At 39.9% G+C, this 21,498-nt stretch overlaps 1 protein-coding gene across 1 annotated transcript in view; it reads left to right on the top strand.

Annotated features, from left to right (window-relative positions):
* Positions 1–2,300: 2,300 nt before the first annotated feature.
* sytl5 (synaptotagmin-like 5) overlaps positions 2,301–21,498 on the top strand; it is a 62,178-nt gene continuing 42,980 nt past the window's right edge. Inside the window, exon 1 of the mRNA XM_051709625.1 lies at positions 2,301–2,421. The gene's annotated coding sequence lies outside the window, so the exon portion shown is untranslated. The remainder of the gene's footprint in view (positions 2,422–21,498) is intronic.

Here is a 21,498-nt window from a genome sequence, read left to right as displayed (position 1 = left end):
AAAGGCCCCCAGGGGGGTTATAGTGATACTGTGGAAATATAGGGACAAAAGTTATAGGGCAAAAATTGTCAAATTAGGCAAATACTTTTGAGACAGAAAATGCTTTTTTTTTTTTTTTTGAGAAACAAATTAAGATACTGCTTATTCAAAATAACCACTTCAGAAAAGTGTGCACCATTTTATGTTAATTTCAATCACATTTAGTATTTCATAACATCAAGTATTTTATAAAAAATGAATCTCCATTGTAACTGGATGAGTCAGTGTTAGCCCACTTTGAATATTTTTCAGAACAAATTTATTTGCCCCATTTAAGTAAAACAGTGTGGTTTATGGGGGCCTTTAGCCCCTGCAACAATGGGGCTTTTTACCACAAATACGATCCTTTCACTTATTCTAAGAGTTATTTTAAAACTTTTGATTTAATGACCTTGAACAAAACTGAAAATGACAAATAAGTATTTTTGTCTTATTCTGTGCTAGCCCGTAATGCGTACTTTTTAATTCTGCACACCACACATTTTGTATTTACTTTTTTTAAAAATTATTATTAATTTCGATCCCGTTTTCTCCCAATTTGGAATGCCCAATTCCCACTACTTAGTAGGTCCTCGTGATGGCGCTGTTACTCACCTCAATCCGGGGGGTGGAGGTCAAGTCTCAGTTGCCTCTGAGACTGTCAATCCACGCATCTTATCACGTGGCTCATTGTGCATGACACCACAGAGACTCCCAGCATGTGGAGGCTCATGCTACTCTCCGCGATCCACGCACAACTTACCACGTGCCCCATTGAGAGCGAGAACCACTAATCGCGACCACGAGGAGGATACCCCATGTGACTGTACCCTCCCTAACAACCGGGCCAATTTGGTTGCTTAGGGGACCTGGCTGGAGTTACTAAGCACACCCTGGATTTGAACTCCAGGGGTGGTAGTCAGCATCAGTACTCGCTGAGCTAACCAGGCCCCACTTCTTTACCATAACCAGAAGCTCCTTTTCTCAGCTTCTTCTGCCATTTCCTTCAGAGACTTCTTTAACGCTGATCCACCAATACCAATGTCTTTCAATAGGTACTGCGTGATGTTCCCTTAAATCCTCGACACCCGTCCTCCACAGAGTAAGTAGCAGTCCTCCATTCATTTTCCCTGCACTTGGCAGCCATGTCAGCATATTTTAGCTTCTTCCTCTCATAGGCTGCCTCCAGTCCCTCTTCCCATTGGACAGTAAGCTCAGTCATTATGACTTTTCTAACTGATGCCGACCATAACACTACATCCGAACTATGGAGGTTATGGTGACCTCATAAGTACATTTCAGTTGCTGGCCAAGGTGGACCTCCATTGACCAATCACTTTCAGGCATCAAGATTGATCAAGATCACTTACCTTTTTAACTAAATCAATTAACTGCCTCTGAGGAGCATGGTTAAAATAAATGTGATAATTTCAAGGATTCACATTAAGCACATACATTTGCAATATTTAAAAAATGATTAAATATCAGATCCAATTACCTCAAGTCTAAACTTTTGATATTGCATGCAATGATTTCATATTAGGAAAGTATTAAGGAAAGTACTGTGGTAGTTGTTGTGGCTGTTTAGTGTTATGGGAGAAAATGAAATTAAACCCCATTGTACCCTGTAAGAGTTTAAATAATCAGAATGCTATATTTACTTTTTATAAACACAAATTTGAACACTTGCTGTCACTAAGTTCCTTTCTTTCTTTCTTTCTTTCTTTCTTTCTATCTATCTATCTATCTATCTATCTATCTATCTATCTATCTATCTATCTATCTATCTATCTATCTATCTATCTATCTATCTATCTATCTATCTATCTATCTATCTATCTATGCTAAGAAATGTCGTGGTGATATTGTCCTCTCTAGTCTTAATAGCAGGATTGTACCGCTTCAGGCAGGATGTACCACGACTGTAATGCAGACACATTGGGGGGGGGGTTGAGTGGTTTTCGAGGAAATTTTTTTAGGTTACAAACGGGTAATTACAAGGCTGTTATGCTATAAATGTGGTTTTATTGAAAACGATGTTTTGCAGAAAGTGTTTTGTGAGGGTTAAGTTTAAGGGTAGGGGAAAGGATCTATAGTACAGTATAAAAATCATTATGTCTATGGAGAGTCCTCATAAGGATAGCTGCACCAACGTGTGTGTGTGTGTGTGTGTGTGTGCGCGTGCGCGCGCGCGGACGGTCACGGGGAATCCGTGGGAGCACAAACTCCGCCCACGCCATGAACGTCTCCAGGGGCGAGCGCGTGCGTGGCGGGGTTTGCCTCGCGCTTGACTAGTGTCAGATCGGAACGCAGGCTGCAAGGAGCAAACCACTATAGAGCAGCCTTTGCCATGTAACAGCGCACTGCAGTTTACAGGATATTAATTAACGAACGTCGCGGCAGGTAAGAAATCAGTTTTCTATCCTGATGTGTTTTTTTCTGAATGTTTTCTGTTTGCTGTCCCGCATCACGGTTGTTGAAGGCATAATGTGAGATATTTCATTTGAAGAAGCAGGAACTTCAGTGCTCCTATTCTGTTAGTCTGTACTACATTGGTAACATAATCTTTAAACAGTCTAAAACACAAAAAAAGTCAGTATTAGAAAATTTCATTTTACAATGAAGCCTGTTATTTCCTGCTGTTTTGTGGTATTACATGTAATGTCCTCTCACCAGGTGTTTGAACAGGTGCAATGCAGCAGAGTTTATGTATTTATTTTGTATTTAATTTCCTGAGGTTGCCCTAAGTCGTTTTCATATTTCCATTGGCAATATTTGTTCTAAGTTAAACGGTGTCACTCTGATTACTGGTTTAAGAGTTAAAGAACACCTGTTTGGTGGTTTTTATTTTACACAGATATCATTGTGTCAATGTTACAGTGGAGACCAGGGCTAGCTGTCCCGCTTTTTGAATATTTCTCAGGATAGGTTTATTATTGAAAGTCAATTTATGTATAGACACATACTTTTTAAAAAAAAGACTGGTTGACAAAAAATCTGCTGAACATTTCCACCATTATTGCCCAGGAAAAAAAGAGAGTTGGGCATGTTGTCACACTTAATGGGGAAAATTGTCTCAACAGCATCTTGCTGTTTATTGACACTGATTTGAGAAATCCTGTTTGGAAATATGAAATACTATATAAAGTAAAAACAAGCCATCTTCAACAACATATCTCTATTTAAATCATTGTATAGGCTTTTTAATGGGTTTTCAGTACAATTTAAACAGTTTGACAATTATGCTAGAAAAAAACTATTCATGAAACTGGAAAATGGAATAGGTAACACGAAAAATTTAAAAATATAAAATCACTGTTTTGGCCATCAAAAAATGTAATTACAACATATATAACACATGTAACAACTTGAAAATTTGGCCCCAAAATTATTGTGACACCCCCCAATTTGACATTTATGGAAAAATACCTCAGTTTTTCATTTCAATTATTATTTTTTCAGTTAAAATGTAGCTTCATTATTTGGTCGGCCCTTGAATTAATGTGTCTCAGTGTGTTATTTTGTTCTGTATAATGTGTACTTGTTTATACAAGAGCTATTACAAAAATATGATTGCATTAGAATTTTAGTTTGGAGGATACATTTCACAAAAGTTCCTAATTTATGACAGTATTTAACTAGGTGATCGAAACCAAAGTACAAAACAATGGCTAGAGAAAATATGCATTTGAGTAATTGGAATTTGTGTTACTAAGATATAGCCTTGTTACTTGAACTTGTCCTGGTCTCCCCAATACATCAATTATAGGATATCGGACACAAAAAGATAAGCAAGTATATTAAGCAAATATATTCCTTCTCTAGTTAGAACATACTGTAGATGTATGGTAAAGGTTTCTGTGAGATTGTCTGTAAGATGCTCATTCAAATGCTTTATGCACATTACATGCACACGCTGTGGAGTTATCCTTTAGAATGACATCAAGCGGAAAGCTGTCTAGAGATATTATGATGTCATAAATGATAAAGTGGCTCACATCTATGTGAAGATATGTTCACTCAGACCATTTAGTACTTATGCTGTATTACAATGGTAATTTTACACTGAAAACCACAACCCTTAATGGTGTGCCATGGAACCCACATTCCCTACTAGTGTACAGACTGACCTATGCCCACTCACATGGGTTACACACCCAGATTTGAGCCCTAATTATTTGTCTTATCACAGAGGTGACATACCCAGTGACAGACAAAAAGCCACGTAGGTATCACAAGTAGCTAGTTACCATTTTAGATGTTATGTCTCATCTGTTGTATACATTGATCAACAACATACAGTAGATCTCCTATGTTTTTCTAAGCACTAGCTATTTTAACCCTTGTGAGGAAAATCTAAATAAGAGGCAGCTGGAAGAACAGCAAATCAGTTTTCCTGCCTAGAGGGACATTTTAATTCTTAGAGGTTGCACCGAGGAGTTACCTATGTTTAATTTAAGTCTCAAATGTATCTTTGTCTCAGATGTTTCATCTCAAATTTCTAAGGAGAAATGAAAATAGATACAAATGAAACAGTAAGGGTGTACTCACACTAGGCAATCTGTACCGTGCCCAAGCATGTTTGACCCCTAACGTCCAGTTCGTTTGACTAGTGTGATCACTCCGTACCGTGCCCGGGCATGGTACGCTGAACCATGCCTTGCTCCACATGAAGAGGTGGGCTTGGGCACGGTTCAATTGGCTTAGGCATGGTATGCATCTAGTGTGATCGCTAACCGTGACAGAGCTCAAAATCTGATGTCAATGATGCGAGTGGGCAAAGGGATCATTTTGGTCTACGACAGAGGTGCAGTGTTTACTGGAAATTTGGGCAGACGAGAGTATACAGGAACAACTGGATACAACCCACAAGAACACACAAGAACTCTGAGATATTTGGTCAAATTCGCGACTATCTTCATGCTCGTGGGTACCAAATAACCATTGAGCAATGACGTGACAAGCTGAAAAAACTGCGGGTTCAGTATCTGAAGGTACAGAATGCACTACATAAATCTGGCAGCTCGTCAGACAAAAGGATAAATTCCAGTGGTACGATGCCTTCAACAATTAGGCATGTGAGAGGGCCGTGTGTCACTGCGCCCCAAACGACTCCAATTAAGCCACAAAGTAACGTTACAATGATGGACTGCATTTTGCTGTGCAAGAGCGCTTTTCTTCCTGTTTTCTTAAAAAAAAAAAAAAAATCTCATCTTAATGACGTAAGCGTGCTCAGGCCCAGAACTTTAAGTGCAATGTGAGTGCAGGCCAGTGGGGGAGTGGGGAGGGGGTACAGTCGTGCTTGGGCAAGGTACAAGGCAACCGGGCCTTGTGTGAGTACGCACTAAGAGTATAAAGTTAACGTGGATTGCATAGCTCAGATAATTCGGTCTTTGAGGAGTTTGTTGTGAAAGGTCATTGAAATCTCTGACTGTTTCAGACTTTGGTATCTTGGCAAATCTGAGCACAGTTTTTACATGGATGACATATCTTCTGAAACTTTAGAGGAGACACACGTGATATTGTCTTTTTCTCATGAGAAAAACTTAAGAAACAGGGACTTACGTCTTCATTTGCTCCCCATTTATTCCCAAATTTGTTGTCTAGGAGAAACAATTAAGATAGTAAAGAGATCTTGTGATTTTTCTTTCTTGTGAATGTCCTTTCAGTTGTTTTTTCCTCCTGAAACTCATATTTAGGTTTATGTGAGGTTTATTATGCCTCTCCTCACTAAGAAAGATAGAAACATTGAATTGATTAACTTAAATAGGTGAAAACAGACAGGAGGCAGACTTTAATCCTTCAAAATGTAAAGCCATCAGTAAACATCAATTCGCCTATGGAAAAAATGAATGCGATTTTAACTTCCGGAACCAGAATGTTGTGCTCTATTGACTTGGGCCAGTAAGCAACCACACAGAACACCCTAGCAATGCCCCGGCAACCGTATATCAGTGTGCTAAAAGCCACTTGGAACACCTTAGCAACCATAAAGCAACTCTGATTGTAATACCATGGTGCTTTGATCATGATACTGAATAATTACAATATACATGTGATATGGTATTAACATTGGTACTCCAAAGTATTTCAGTGAATACATGGTATTGGTGCATGTCTGTAAAGACATGGTATTACAATGGTACTTTTTGTTAGTAGTAAACAAGGTCATAATATCTTGTCAAATTTCTTACAGCAAAACCAAACAACAATTCCATAACCTAATCACATTTTAGGACTGTTTGTGGTTTAATTGTGTACTGGTCCTGAATAAAGAGAAAGTGGTTTGAAAAGTATTCGCCTTATGCGTCAGTTCAAGCGGTTTTATATAGATACCTATGGTGTTGATGTCAAAGTGTAATTAGCTAGCAAAGTGGATTTACAGGTTAGAGAGTTGTCAAAAGCTATCATGAGTATTTTAAAGTGTTCAGGGGATGTAATAACAACTGGAAGCAGAGCGGGGAGATTTTAGAGTACTTTATTCATAAATACTAAATAGCCTCCTTTATGCTGTGGACGTACTAATATGCCTCTGTGCTCATAAAACTCCAAGAGACAACACAAAATCATTAAAAATATCTCGTACGACATCTCTGACCATCTTCTAATGTCATTCACCCATCACGTTATAGTTAAGGTAAGCAGAATTTTTGAGCGTTGAACCGGGACGAGGGAGGGGTGCAACTATATTTATACACACATACGCATGTGAAAGTTTACAAAAAATTTTAATCACATTTAAGCCTCTAAAAAATGTAGGGTGACAAATTAATTTTAAAAAGTACAATTGTAATTTTCTTTTATGTTGAACTTGCATGTGTAATAATATGAGTTGTCACTGTTGGAAAAACGAACATTCAGTGGCAGAAAAAAACACCTCACAAGCATTTTAACATAGTAAAGGGATGCTGTACACTCACACCATCAACTCTTGGTGAAAAATACTTTCTGTGCTCCCACATGTAATCCCTTTTGATCAACTCTTCTTTGTAGCTTCAATACAAACAGGAGGTTAGATGACAAAATTTGGTAGAGCGGAGGGCACAAAAGGGGCGGGGCTGAATAAGGTGAATAGGCATCACAGAAAAAGGGCTCAAAACTTGTGTTCAGACTCTACCTCAGTATAAGTGCTTGTACCAGATGATTTATTGTACTGATCAGCCTGCTACTGTTGTCCTTCTAAACACTCTGTCTTACTTTTTCATAACTGACATTATGTATTGATTTGTGTCTATGTGTGTTTAAAGAAGAGGGATGTATTAAAGATTCAAAGGAGCACAGCTGGAGAGAAGGACTAGCCTATTACATTACATTCGGTTTCATTAATTCATTAGTGTGGTAGTTCATTATGCTGAAAATATTTCCCTTCTCATTTTATCAGTACAAGTGATTGGCCAATGATGAACAAGCGATATTTGGCCATTTTGAGATTGAGTTGTTTCCTTTTGTGTCTTTTACAAAAAACTGACAGCATTGTTAAAGGATGATAAACAGTTTCTGTTTTCAGAATTGTTAGTGAAGTGTACATCTACCTGTACTCTGTAATTATAATATATAAAGTGGAGTTCAGAAGTCTTTGTCCACTTGTGAAAATGTTTCTATTTTACATACATTGTAATAATTTCATGCAGCCCCGCGCCTACATGCGTGGACATTGTATTTTTGCTTTGCATAATTTAAATTAATAAACACTTACTGAGTACTGTTAACAAGACTCTAGACTGTCATTTAAGGGTTAAACTTTTGCCGCACCGAATCACGTGACACGACAGCATGCTGTCGATTTTCGTGAAGCGCTCCTACAGATGCAGCACCAACAAAAGTGCCTCTGATAAGAAACCTCTTGTTAAGTATTAATTGAAACCTGTTTGTTTGTAAAGAGTAGCATCTCTAGTTTTGTTTGATATGCCGCTTTAAAAAATCGTGCCGATAAACATGATGTTCACATATGTGGAAATTGGCACTGCATTTCCTCAAAAGTAGAAAAAACATGTTAGTTATTTTGAATAACTTTCAACTCTAACTTATCTGTGGGTTATTTTGTTATCACTGTACAATACGATTCTATTCTTTAACATTAGTAAATGCATTCCTATATATTTACTGTGCATTTTCACATTGACAATAAATGAGTTCATCCAAAAGCTGAAAATGTTGCTTTAAGAGGAGTGTATTGGCCAGTCGTCGGATGTCAGTGATTGTTTATGGTGTGTTAATGTTAATGATGTCTTACCCCTCACCACTGTTCCTTCCTGGTATGCTTTTCACACCTACATCACTACCTACATCCTGAATTTGTTGTTTAAATAATGGTTTAAGATGCCATAGTTAAAACACAGAAGACACTCTGCAACCTTCTGCTACAATGGCTGCTCCAAGAACTCCTAAAACCCCTAGAAGAATGATGTGTATCTCACCAACAAGAGGACCTGTTGAAATGAGAGAGGAACTGACTTTTGCACCAAGGAAAAAACAAAATGTTGAAATTCAGGATGTAGGTAGTGATGTAGGTGTGAAAAGCATACCAGGAAGGAACAGTGGTGAGGGGTAAGACATCATTAAAATTAACACACCATAAACAATCATTGACATCCGACGACTGGCCAGTACACTCCAGGAAGAACATGTCCAAACATGTTCTTTAACATGTCCGGACTATCTTCTACCTGATAATCAGGGGTGACGGGGGGGGGGCGGGGGTCATAAATCACATGTCATAAATCAATCAATTTGACATTTTGACACATAGTATAGGTTATAACTTCGACAACAACACCCAGCGAAGCCTCTGCAACCTGAATATGAAAGTGGTTCTGCAGTGTGGAAATTCTACCAGTTAGCGTTGGCTTCCGGAAATCATCTTAAAAATCAGGCTCTATCTATTGATTGGGAGGACTTTCTACACGGCTATACCCTCTACGCATTCAATTTCACACCAGATGAGGAGTGCAGTCAGCATATATCGCTTATCAAGTCTGGAAATATTAGACTAGAAGCTCAGTTTAGACAACCACTACCCCGAACAATCAACTTAATTGTTTATGCCATATTCGATAGCATCATCAAAGTGTCAAATCGCCGACAGATCCTGGTTGATTACTATTAATATGTAAAAATGGACACTGTCCAGCTTACGACTATCATGGATAAGATCTCATGCAACATCCATTTTCTCTGTGTATTCCCGTGTGACTATCTACCAAAAGACCTTTTAAGAAAATTACCATCAATGGTTATAATCAACACACATCCTTCAGGACTCCCAGGTGAACACTGGTTAACCATCTCCATAAATGAGGATGGTGTGGGGTGTTTTTTCGACAGCTTTGGCAATAAACCAGATTACCCCCGTTTTCCGCCATTTATAAAAAACTTTCTAAACTGCAATTCTAGTGTGGTACAGCATTCATCAGTGCAAGTCCCAAGATTTTTCATCAGAGACTTGTGGTCAGCATTGTGTGTTCTTTCTCTACCACCTGGCAAAGGGGTATGATTATGCTTTTGTGTTGAAGCTGTATACCAATGATTTTATTAAAAATGACAAAAAGGTGTCAGCTTTTGTGAAAAAACTAAAACAAATCAATCTCATTGTAATGAAAATGATTTCAAGTGTGTTCAGACAGGTGAAATGTTTATGTCTTATGCTTAATATTTTCAGTAAAATAACTAAAGATCAGAAATTTCTTCTTTTGACTCTTTATTATACATACAACACATTCAACAATACAGATAATAACAAGATCAAAACATGAGAACACAGAACATACAAAACTTAGCCACTGACTCTGGTCATGAGTGGGTGAAATGAATACATGTCCATCTGAATAATTTGAAAGTGTTGATGGTGTACTCGGGTGTACTCTCTGTTTTTTACTCTTCTTAGATGAGCTGGTTATAGTCGGTGTCGATTTGGTTTTGAAAGAGTTAATTGCATGTCTGACATAATGATTTGGTACCGTTGAGTATGGTATGTTTAAAGTAGCAAAAGGCTCCAGAAACTCGTTCTATCCAACAGGTCTCCGTGCATCAGCAATCTTTTGTGGAGCCGTGACACCTTTAAGTAAATCGAGCATGTGTGAACCAGGGATTGTTCTACCTTTAAACACAGCCTGACTCAGCCCAAGAAGTGACATCTTTAGTTTTAGACATTTTATCTAAAATGTAACGAACGTTTTTTACACTCCTCTGTGGAACATTCTTCAAAATGTCATCCACAACATTATCTAAAACATCCTGGACACTTACACTGACCATCGCGGGTGGGTCTTCTTTTTCTACGTGGTCAGGCTGTGGAGGGGTTAATGATAATGTGTTGGTTTTCCTATCCCCTTGTCTAGCAAGTGTTAAAAATCACTGTAAAGTATTTGTGTACAGTTTTGCCTTTTCATAATTGTCCAAATCAGATCTGTGCCAAATACTTCTTATAATCATGTCCAAATCATTCTCCACAACCTGTTGAATAGACTCGCGGGGGGTACCAGTCTTTAGTTTATCCAGTTGATGCTGTGGAACTAAAGACATCTTCTCTGCATACTCCATCCCCAAAGTTATCTAGAAGCAACCAAGCTGGAGATAAAAGGGATTGCGACGCTTAAGAGGGGCAGAAGAAATCCACCCTGTTGGTTTATCAGTCGTCTCTTTCTTTTAACCCCAATCTTCTTATCTGCAGCAAATTTGATCTCGCTTTTCCTCCTTCTTAGCTTCTGGTATTGTTGTGACGTGAGTGGTATATTGCCGTAAAGCACATTAAGAGCTACTTCACACAATGTCACAATGAGCTCGTCTCTGTTTGGGTGTTGCTTTTAATAATAATTTTAAAAGTGGCATGTTTCTACAAAGTCTAGCTGATATTTTCACTGTCCAACAGTTTTTTTTCACTACCTTTTTTCTGGAGGTATACTACAGGATGTGTTGAAAGTAAATCTGTTCTGAGCCAATAGTGTTCGGGTGTTTTTGTTTTATAATCAATCATCAGGTATCCGAAAGGTTTGTTGGCTGCATCTTGATAGCATTCCATAACATTTTTGTGTTCCCGGGTTACATTTGCCTTCCTAGTACATTGACCTGATTGGTATCTCTGGGGTTTGGTATCAGATAATTTGTGTTTAAACTGATGGTCCTGCTGGATTTACCCTGGCAAAATAAATTCTGTACAATATAAATAGCACTAAGATTTCTGTGGTGAACATACTATGTGAACACGTTCTTCAACTCATTGCTTCCGCTGGCCTCTTTCATCAGGTCATCAAGGATCAGTAAATTAGTTTTGTTGATGGGGAACAAATCATCATCATTCAGAGTCTGTGGTAGTCCTTCAACAAATTAAATTTTGTACATTTTCAACAATTCATCATACAATGGTTGCCAACAATCATAAATATACACAATATTTTCAGTTTTTTTAGAAATCAACCGTACAGCATTTTGCAACAACATTTTTACAAAATATGACTTTCCTGAGTTTGAAGGGCCACTTATCATACATGAAAATGGATGCTGTAATCTGAAATCAAAACCAACTGTGTCTCGCACACCCCTATGTCCAAAAAGATTGTCAGAATCCATATGGGAGCGTGGTGAAATCAGGGAGCAGCACATGTTTGTTGTACAACACCTTAAACTTTTTAACGACTGACCTGTTGTGTAGTGTGAACTGTTTTTTATTTCTCACAATTGTGTCGGTGTATGCCAGTATATGCCGACTATTATCTTCCCCCACGACATAGTGATCAACAAGTCCAATCAGAGTGTCTAACCTAATGGCTTTTGAGTTTACATCATTGAGAGTGATACCCTTGGCTTTCATGCAGACCTTACCCTTAGCAGTGCGGTAGCCGTATGTTTTCGGGCCCCCTGAACAAAACTCTACAATGTGATCCCCATCCCCAACCTCATCAGTCAGATTACCAAGGTAAGGCCCCAATGGAGGCTCCCAGGCGCCGTCTCTAGAAGTAAAGATGACGCTGTCTGTGCAACTGTACAACAGCCTATCCCCCAACTTATCCATTAGTTCATACAGTTCTAGACGCGCATGTGCAGTTGTAAACGCACCAAGAAAGACATTAATGTCACGGGTCTGACCACCTTTCCCATCCACGTAACACCACTGAATTAGTGCAACAGTGTCTGACACGAATGAGAAGTGTTTAATGTCATAACCATCACCAAAAATGTGCTGGGCAAACTGTTCAGGGTCTAAAAGTAGTTCCGTACACATCAAATTTTCGCGCATAGAGAATTGTCCCCAAAGTGAGTTCAGCAGAAGTTTATTAATAGACCGGCGTGCAGGGTTAAGACTTATCTTGTCAAGATTCAGTTAATCCCCTCTTTTTCAAATGTAAGATTCTTTGTCTGCATCTGTCACAACGTGCGTGGGGAATCCACTGGCCTCTTGTTTGTACTGTAAAAATGTTTTAACATAATCACAAAACAAGGTTTCTGATCGTTGAGGGAAATGCCATACCTCGTCCACCTTCGTTACATCATAACCCTTCTCCACAGCCTTTAACAGTTCGATACTGACCCAGCAGCCTGAAATAGCCCTTTCCTCATCAGTGTGTCTACACGGGGTGGTCTGATTCTGCTGATCCACACATGTACGGCAGAGCGGAAACATAAGCTTGCCACCAGTCCTATAGGGAAGGACGGGGTGAAGCAGTTTTCACGGGTGCAGTACTGTGGCTTTGACAAATCCATAATAATTTTCAAGAGGTTCAAAATCCTTGAAAATTATTTGGGGGTGTCCTAAGGGTTAGCATTTCTTGGCCTGGCAAAAGGGGTACAAACTTGTAAAGTCGACGTATCGTATTTTTTCGCCATTGTCAGCTTTATGAAACAGCTTGTACGCATTAGTACGACCACCAAGTAGAGCGTTGCATGGTTTCAATCTTTCAGGATGTGTTTAAGTAGCCATAAATGCCTTCACATCAGCATCAGTCTGTTTAGCAGTGTTCCAAGCACACTCCCACATCACTTCTACCTCCAACCCATATGCATGCTCTAAAATTTCAACCTTATCATCAAACTTTCTTCTGAGTGTGTCATAGGGCAGTTTTGATAACAGGTGTAAATGGTTAGAATTATAACGACATTCATGCCCGTGAAACATACAGCCGTTGAATTGACTTTTTTACACCGTCCTTTTCATAATAACCATCTCGCCGCGGTTTAAATGCATGCTGAATGTCTAAGCCGCTTGTTGATTTAACATATTCAAGCCATTCAATGGAAATGTTTGAGTATGTTTTGTTCTGACTGGTGTATGCGTTGTTATGGGTCAGAGCTAGAGTGTCTTTTGGTAGGAAGTGGGTTTTATACACTGCCATACACCATGCTGCTAAAGTGGTGCATCTAAACGGATCAAGTTTGGTACACTGTATGAATTCATCGCGGTACTTCATGCAAGCCTCCCTGAGCAAAACGACATCATTCTTGCCATACATAGCAAGTTCTTTTTTAGAATCAAACACTTTACCTGATACTGTAACATACCACTCGACAAACAGAGCCCTCTCTTTGTCAGACATTGTCTCATAGCCGTAGAAATGCCTTTCCGGGTATGGGCCTATGTAATTCTCATTTTCGAATCTGTTGAAATTGTGCAGAAAATAACCTTTCTCTGCGCAGGTTAGATTTAACGCAGCAGATGTCATGGACAAATGCATAGGGATGAATGAATAACTGTCAATAAAGTGCTGCTTGAATGTGTTGTCATACATTAAAATTATCCGACATCCTTGCATTGTGATTTTAAGTGTGAGCCCTGCTTTTGTGAAATATTCCAAAAGTATAAAGTTATCAAAACCAGAAGCATTGTGGGAAACCCATGCAAAATTCTGATAACGTGGATGTATAAACCTTTTAACGGGTCGTTCTATACAGTCTGGACCAGTGGCTGTGAACTCCTCCCCTTTAAATGTAATGGCGCAAACGAAGTTTGCAACGTGTTTACCATTTACGTATTGCGTCTCAAAATCATAGAATATGTACTTGTCGCTAGGTGCCTTGAGCTTTATTGATTGTATAAAGAATTGATGTACACTGTCATTAATCAATTCCTCGCCACAATGGATACACCGATCAGCTGCACACTTGTGTGGTTTGGGGTTGGTGGCACTGACATGATAACATCTATTACATTTTTGGCAGTATTTTGTAACAGCACACTGTGCAGACTGTTGACCTAATGGCGGTTGCTTATGCGTGTCATAACAATAGTCAGATTTGCAGTACCGCAAACAGTCGCTGCATTTCTTTGTTTTGATGGGGTACTTATAACAATCAGGACCATTGCAGATATCGCAGACATATTTGCAACGATGATCTCTACGGTTAGTAAAACCCTGGTAGCAGTAGTCACACACATATGGAGATACCTATGAAAGCATTCAACTTCTTAATCATAAAATAGTGGCCATTGTGCTGGTACAAGAACACTGTCTTATGATGATGAGCGTCAATGGACGTATACTTCTCCAACGCACCAGTGCATGACCTATGGAAGACCACTATTTTAATGTGTAACATCCGTTCAAACCATGTGATATCATTAAAGGCTATCTTATGCTGTTCTGAATATCCCGCCATCTTCTGCATCGCCGCTGCTATAGGTTCTAGATCTTTGTGTTGTTTTTGAAGGTTTAGAAAATGTGCCATGCAGATTGCAAAACACAGATTATTTGATGTGTTGATGGGCAGAACAGATTAATTCTGTGTCTGGTGATCACGTTATGGGCAAGATCACGTATCTTTTGATACACACCCCCTTGTTTACTCCTTGCTATAGTCACATTTAGATCCAAACTATCATCAACCCGCACTTCAGATTTACTTTGCATTATCTTTTCAATCTGATTTGTGAAGACATCCACACTGTAATCGTTGCTAGGTGACAAGACAGTGTTAACATCAGTGATTAGACTAGGACCTCTCAATGTTATGTTAATTAACCCATCATCCCCAGCCAACAGTCTGGAAAATGACACTATTTCGGACAAAATATCATGCAAAAATATAGCATAGGCTGCTAAGTCTGTGGCAGATATCACACGCAGATTTATACGCCGACATATCTCCATACGGTCTCGGGACCACAGTATAACCACCAATGTCACCACCCTCTCTTACAAGCATGTCAATATCAGTGGGTGTTAATCCCATATTTGGTGCTGTAGGATCAAATGAATGATACGGATGGTTATCTATACCCTCGCCCATGTGGTGAGAATTGAAAACAATGTCTAATCCTGAATTTGGATCTGGTTGATCGTCTGACATTGATCTCACAATGTTTAATAATTATAGCAATGTACCAGTTGTAGAATCAGATCTATTCATCTCCTCCATTGTCTGAATTAAATAGAGCAATGTTTCTGTGTTGCTGCACAGTTCAAGGGGGATCTCACTGTTGTCGCATCGTCTAAACCTAGCTGCTGGCCCCTGATCACAACCATCTGACTCCCGACAACGTTTTGCCATTTTTAAATCAGATCTTTTTTATTTAAACCACACATAAAACTAGACCCATACAGTAAAAACAAAAACAGTACTATTACAAAAACTGTTACAGCCAAACTAAAATGACATACATTTGGGATAAATGTTGAAAAACAGATGGTATAAAAAAATACACAGTTAAAAAATAAAGTTTTTACAACTCACCCGAGTTTCTTTTTAAGCATGAGTACAACCTGCTTTAATAAGTCCGTTGTCAGGTTTTGATCGTGGGCTGCTCGTTGGCTCGCCCCACCATGCAAACGCTGCGTCGCTATCACTTGTTTAATCCAGATACCTTGTTGTTGTAGTGTGGCCGTCACAGACTGTTTATAATAATCCTGCTTCTTCTCAAAGGTATCCAAACGCTCCTCAATGATGTTGAAACGTCTCTCGATGGCTTTAATACATCCCTCAATAGCGTTAAAACATCCCTCAATGGTGTTGAAACCGTCCTGTAACAGTCCGATTATGTGTTGATTGTCTATAACGGGATGTGATCCCCATCTGTAAGCCTCCTGCTTTGAAGGCAGAGCCTCAGGGTCGGAATCTGCCACAGACACCATGCGTTCGTTGGATTGATCACACCGTTGTGTTTCTTTAGGTACCTGGGAAAATGCACATGCGTCCCACGATTCTATCAGTCCATCTCCCCAGCTCCGAACATCATTTACATCGGGTACCGCATGGTCATCCACAACCAACTCTGTGAAAAAAAAAAAAGAGTTAGGGAGGATATATGAATTAGGAAAAAGATAAAATAATGTTTTTAACATATTTATTTATGTAGGCTTTGAGAAGTCGTACATATTGTTATACTATATAAGACTTCAAGCCAACATCAATGTTTGTTCACAAACTTTAGCATCTAGTTACACACATACACACCAGATGATGCTCTGAGCGAACGTCTTGACCGTTTCCATTCTGGTGTCTGTGGTATGAAATTAATATTTCTCACACCCCCATCAACCGGAGCATGCACCTGTTGATGTCTTTTCGACTTTGTTGCAACGCCATGGCCGCTAGCCCTCACCGTGTGATTTTCGCTTCCAGATGCGCCGATCTTGTTTACAAGGTTTGATAAATCTTCTGGAAAAAAAGAACACATAAGAACGTTTTAAACAAATCCAACAAATCATGTAAATAATGCTGCATTACAAACACTTACTGAGCGGCGGGATGTTCGTACTGTCTCGCGGAGATGCACGCTCTGATGTTGAACTATGCTCCAGATTCAGCCCTGCTGGTAAATATTAAAAATATGATCATTCTACACATTCACAACACACTATACGTAGACATGTAACGTATATAATTAGGTATAGGTACCACTCGCATGGTTCAGGAATTGAATTTCCTCAACGTCGGAAAAGTCTACATCATCCACAGCACCTGGAGCGTTAGAGATCTTGTTTAAGAGGATCCTGTTTTGCACATACCTGTCAATCAAGGGTGACGGGGGGTCATAAATCACATGTCATAAATCAATCAATTTATTTGACACATAGTGTAGGTTATAACTACTATGGGACAATGGTAATCAGTACATAGATTCAGAAATGTATAATGCTACATTTTATTTTAACATGGTTGGCACTGATTGGATGATGCTGGACATTATTTATTCAGCTTCACAGAAAATCAACTGTAATGTCTGTAACATCTCAAAAACATGAATAACCAACACTTCTGGAAGCATAATAAACAATGTGATAAAAAGAAATCTGCCTTTCTATAGCTTGGTGTTATTGTAGTCTCACCATCCACATATGTGGACATACATTTTTAGGAAAACTATTTGCTCTAGAGTTTTTTATTTTATTTTATTTTTTATTTTTTTGCTTGTTTATTAGGTGCTACTAGTTACAAATCAAAAAGGGAAATGGAATATGCACACAGCAGTCAAACGGGGGTCTCAGGAGGTTAATGTTTTTTAAATAAAAAAATTTTTCATTACAAATTATACACAACACACACAAAATTATTTTAATATTTACGCGTTTCAATTTCATAACAAAATTCCATCAAATTAAATTGAGTAATCTTTAACAACTAAATATTTTTAGTTGTATAAATTTAATTTTGTTAAACAATTACACAATTCAATTTGATGGAATTTTGTTATGAAATTGAAACTTGTAAATATTAAAATGTATTTTGTTTTTAGTGTATAATTTGTAATGAAAAAACTATTTAAAAAAATAAAATGATTACAATGTAAAATAGAAGCGGACAAAGAGTACAGGTAGATGTACACTTCACTAATAATTCTGAAAATATTTAATAAAATATGTAAATATTTTAAATAATCATAAAAATATGGCAAACATTTTTCGGAGTGACTATTTGCACTTGGTGTAAATATCACCTGCCACACTGCGCACCTGTTTGCACTCCAATAGTCTGGTGGAAACAGAAATTTAAGACAAACTGTGCCCCTAGTGTCACTGTAGTGGTGTAGGGTGTAACATTGAACATGCTTTTTTTTTCAAGCAGATGACCCGAGTTAGAATCAGACAAAATAATTTTGTCCAACAAACTAATATAAAGGTTCATTGAGAGTTGAGGGAAAGTTTTTTTCCAAATAAAATCAACCATGGTTTTTACTATAGTAATATTGTAGTAACCATGTTTTTTGAGGAAGCTATAGTTACCTATCTGTCACTCACTCTACGTTGTGTCGATGTAGTGACACTAGAGGTCACTCTTGGGAGCCCGAGACACCTCAGGTCTTTGATAAAAGGCCAATGAAAATTGGCGAGTGGTATTTGCATGCCACTCCCCCGGACATACGGGTATGAAAGGAGCTGGCATGCAACCACTCATTCAGATTTTCTCATCGGAGCTGAACAGTCGATGTTTACTGAGCTGACTGTTCATTCACCTCTGCTGGATCTGACGGCGCATTTCAGCGGCTTCTCCCTCTTCTGCATTGGTGTACTGCAGAGAATGCCCCTGGGCGCTTCCGCAGAAAAAAGAGAGTATATTTTTCAAAAAGAGTATATTTCTCTAAAAGAGCGGCACACACGGAACGTCTTTTTAAAGATGCATCTTTTTAAAGATGCCTTTCCATTTGTGTGTTATTCCTGTTTGCGGTCGTTACCTCTCAACTTCAGACGGTCACGATCGCTGTCTTTCATTTCTGGGCGCAACCCATTTGGATCATGTACTCACTGCAAGAACATGACCATGGCAACGTTGCGGTCATGGCTTGCTTTCGTAAGAGATCAAGCCACCCCAGCGGCTCCCTGCCTCGGTCCTTCTACCTACGGGTATGAGGCCAGCGTGGCTAGCATTGGGGGCGATTTGGGGACCCCAATGGGACCACCTCTGCCGGGTATTCCCCCACGGACCTCCCATTCCCCAGCATGCTCGTCTGCCCCAATTGGGCTTCCGGACGAGTCCGGTGGCTCGTCTCACAGCGAGTTCGACCTCTTGTTCGGAGCCCGCGAAGCTGATGAGCTCTTGAGCGCAGCATCGGAGAGCGAGCTCGTCCAGTCAGACGCAGAAGCCTCAGCTGAGCTCCCACCTTGGGGACGGTCGCCCAGTTACAAGCTGATGTGGAAATGACGGACATGCTTTCCCAGGCGGCCGCGAGAGTCGGGCTAGAGTGGAATCCTCCGCTCTCCCCTGAACCCTCGCGGCTCGATGATTGGTTCCTGGGCTTGCGGCCCGCTCAAAGCAGCCACGACCCGCTCCAGTACCTTTCTTCCCAGAAGTGCACGAGGAGCTGACAAAATTGTGGGAGGCACCTTTTACTGCCCGGTCCCGATCTTTCAGCTCCCCCGCCCTCACTACCCTCGATGGCAGGGCAGCCAGGGGCTATTCGGCAATTCCCCCGGTGGATAAGACGCTCGCGGTGCACCTATGCCCGCAGAGCGCTGCCACCTGGCGCGGACGCCCAAAGCTTCCGTCCAAGGCCTGTAGGTTCACGTCGTCTCTGCCAGCCAAAGCCTACAGTGCTGCTGGACAAGCCGCCTCTGCCCTGCACACCATGGCTCTCCTACAGGTCCACCAAGCCAAGGCGTACTGCACGAGGGTAGTTCCACCCCAGATTTGATGCAGGAACTGTGCTTGGTAACCGACCTCGCTCTCCGGGCGATGAAGGTCATGGCGCGGTCTCTCGGGCGGGCGATGTCCACCTTAGTGGTCCAGGAGCGCCACCTTTGGCTCAACCTGGTCGAGATGGGTGAGGCCGACAAGGCATGGTTTCTTGCTGCCCCTATCTCCCAGGTTGGCCTATTTGGTCTCACCGTCGAGGACTTTGCCCAGCAGTTCTCGACGGTGAAGCAGCAGACGGAGGCTATCCGGCATATCCTGCCCCGGCGCGGCTCAAGATCCCACACCCCGCCGGCTCCGCCGCAGCCCACCCCTTCGGCTCGGCCCTGGCGTGGAGCACATCGCAGGAAGCATACGCCACCCGTCTCACGGCCGGCCGCCAAGAACCCACAAAAGGCTTTGAAGCACCCCTGAGCCACACTGTATATATTGACTATTAGCCCCCTTGCTCTATAGAGATCTTTATCGTCCACTGAAAACCCCATATCGGTCGACCACTACTATGCTTACTACCCAAGACCTATTTGTGACTTGTCTACATTTTATAGCTCTGTGCCCTTTTTTTATTATGTTAATGCAGCCTCTCTGAAAGGCATAAAATATTCATGAGTCTAATCTCCATTAAGCCAGGTGTTGCTGGTGATTGTGTCTCCATCATTAAAGGAGTAATTACTGTGTGCTGAAAGTCTGGACTGGCAGCTTGCTGACTTGCTCCCTCAAGGTTTAACCATTGAACTACATTTCCCATGGCTCTTGCAACATGCTTGTCATCTTTTAGTCTTGTATGGTGTCTTTATGTTCATTAGAGTCTAGTGTACCAATGAATTAGTAGTGTTTTTGAGTGCTATTGTCATTGTGTCTTTTAATTAGTACAGATACACAGTATGAAGTGGATTAGAGTATTAAATGGTCTATATTATATACGCCTGGGATAGATCCCAACAAAGAGGAAAATGTTGTCATCATTTACTCACCATTATGTTGTTTCAATCTGTATGACTTTCCTCATGAGAACACAAAAGGAGATGCTAGGAAGAATGTTCACGCTGCTCTTTTCTATATAATAAAAAGGAATGGGGACAGACGATCTCAGGCTCCAAAAATGAAAAAGGATCATAAAAGTAGTCCATATGACTCATGCACTATATTCCAAGCCTTCTGAAGCCAATGAATACAATAACATTTTGACCCAAATTCAAAGGTGATGCTAGTTTTTTTGTCTGGATTTATAAAGTTATTCAAAAATATATTAAAAATGCAATTCACACTGTTCAAAGTAAATTTGATATTTTTTCTGGGGCTTAAAGTTATTGTAGTGTTACTGTCCAGAGACAGTAAAAAAAAAAAAAGTAATTCCTGAAAATTCTTGAAATCCTTGAAATGTTGGCATGAGTAGTGTAGAATTTGTTTTTATTTCTTAAAGTGAAACACCTTTGTTTGTATGTTTTTATATATAATTACAGTAATATTTGACAAACTAATTGGAAAAGTCATTTGGGGCAAATGCCAGTTGCAAATGATCATCCCTATGCCCTATTCACTACAAAAGACAGAGCTCTTGATGTGGGCGCTCTGAAGGGAGCATGGAATTACACTAAATGTAGCCTTCATTAAAAGACTTGTGAAAGGGGCCTTCGTGAAAAAATGTACTTTCTTACTTTTGTTTGGAACGACACTTCGAGTGGTGTCCCCTTCCCGAAGTGCCCTTCAAGGGTGAAAAAATGCCGTTTGGAAAACACCCTTGGTGTAACCAACGTGTTGGTTGCCATTTTGTTTTCTTGTGACAAAAAACCCCAACATAAAAACAGAGAGGACCCCATAAGACTCTCATTACTGTGTGTGAAGTTTGAAAAAAAAAATATATATATTTTTAAAGGCACAATTTGTTCAGGTCATATGGAGTAACCCAGAGAAAGCATCTTGATA

The sequence above is a fragment of the Myxocyprinus asiaticus genome, chromosome 10 (genome assembly GCF_019703515.2).
Source record: "Myxocyprinus asiaticus isolate MX2 ecotype Aquarium Trade chromosome 10, UBuf_Myxa_2, whole genome shotgun sequence".
Lineage (NCBI taxonomy): Eukaryota > Metazoa > Chordata > Actinopteri > Cypriniformes > Catostomidae > Myxocyprinus > Myxocyprinus asiaticus.
The sequence above is the reverse complement of the archived record's forward strand: the minus strand, read 5'-3'. Positions and strand labels throughout refer to the sequence as shown.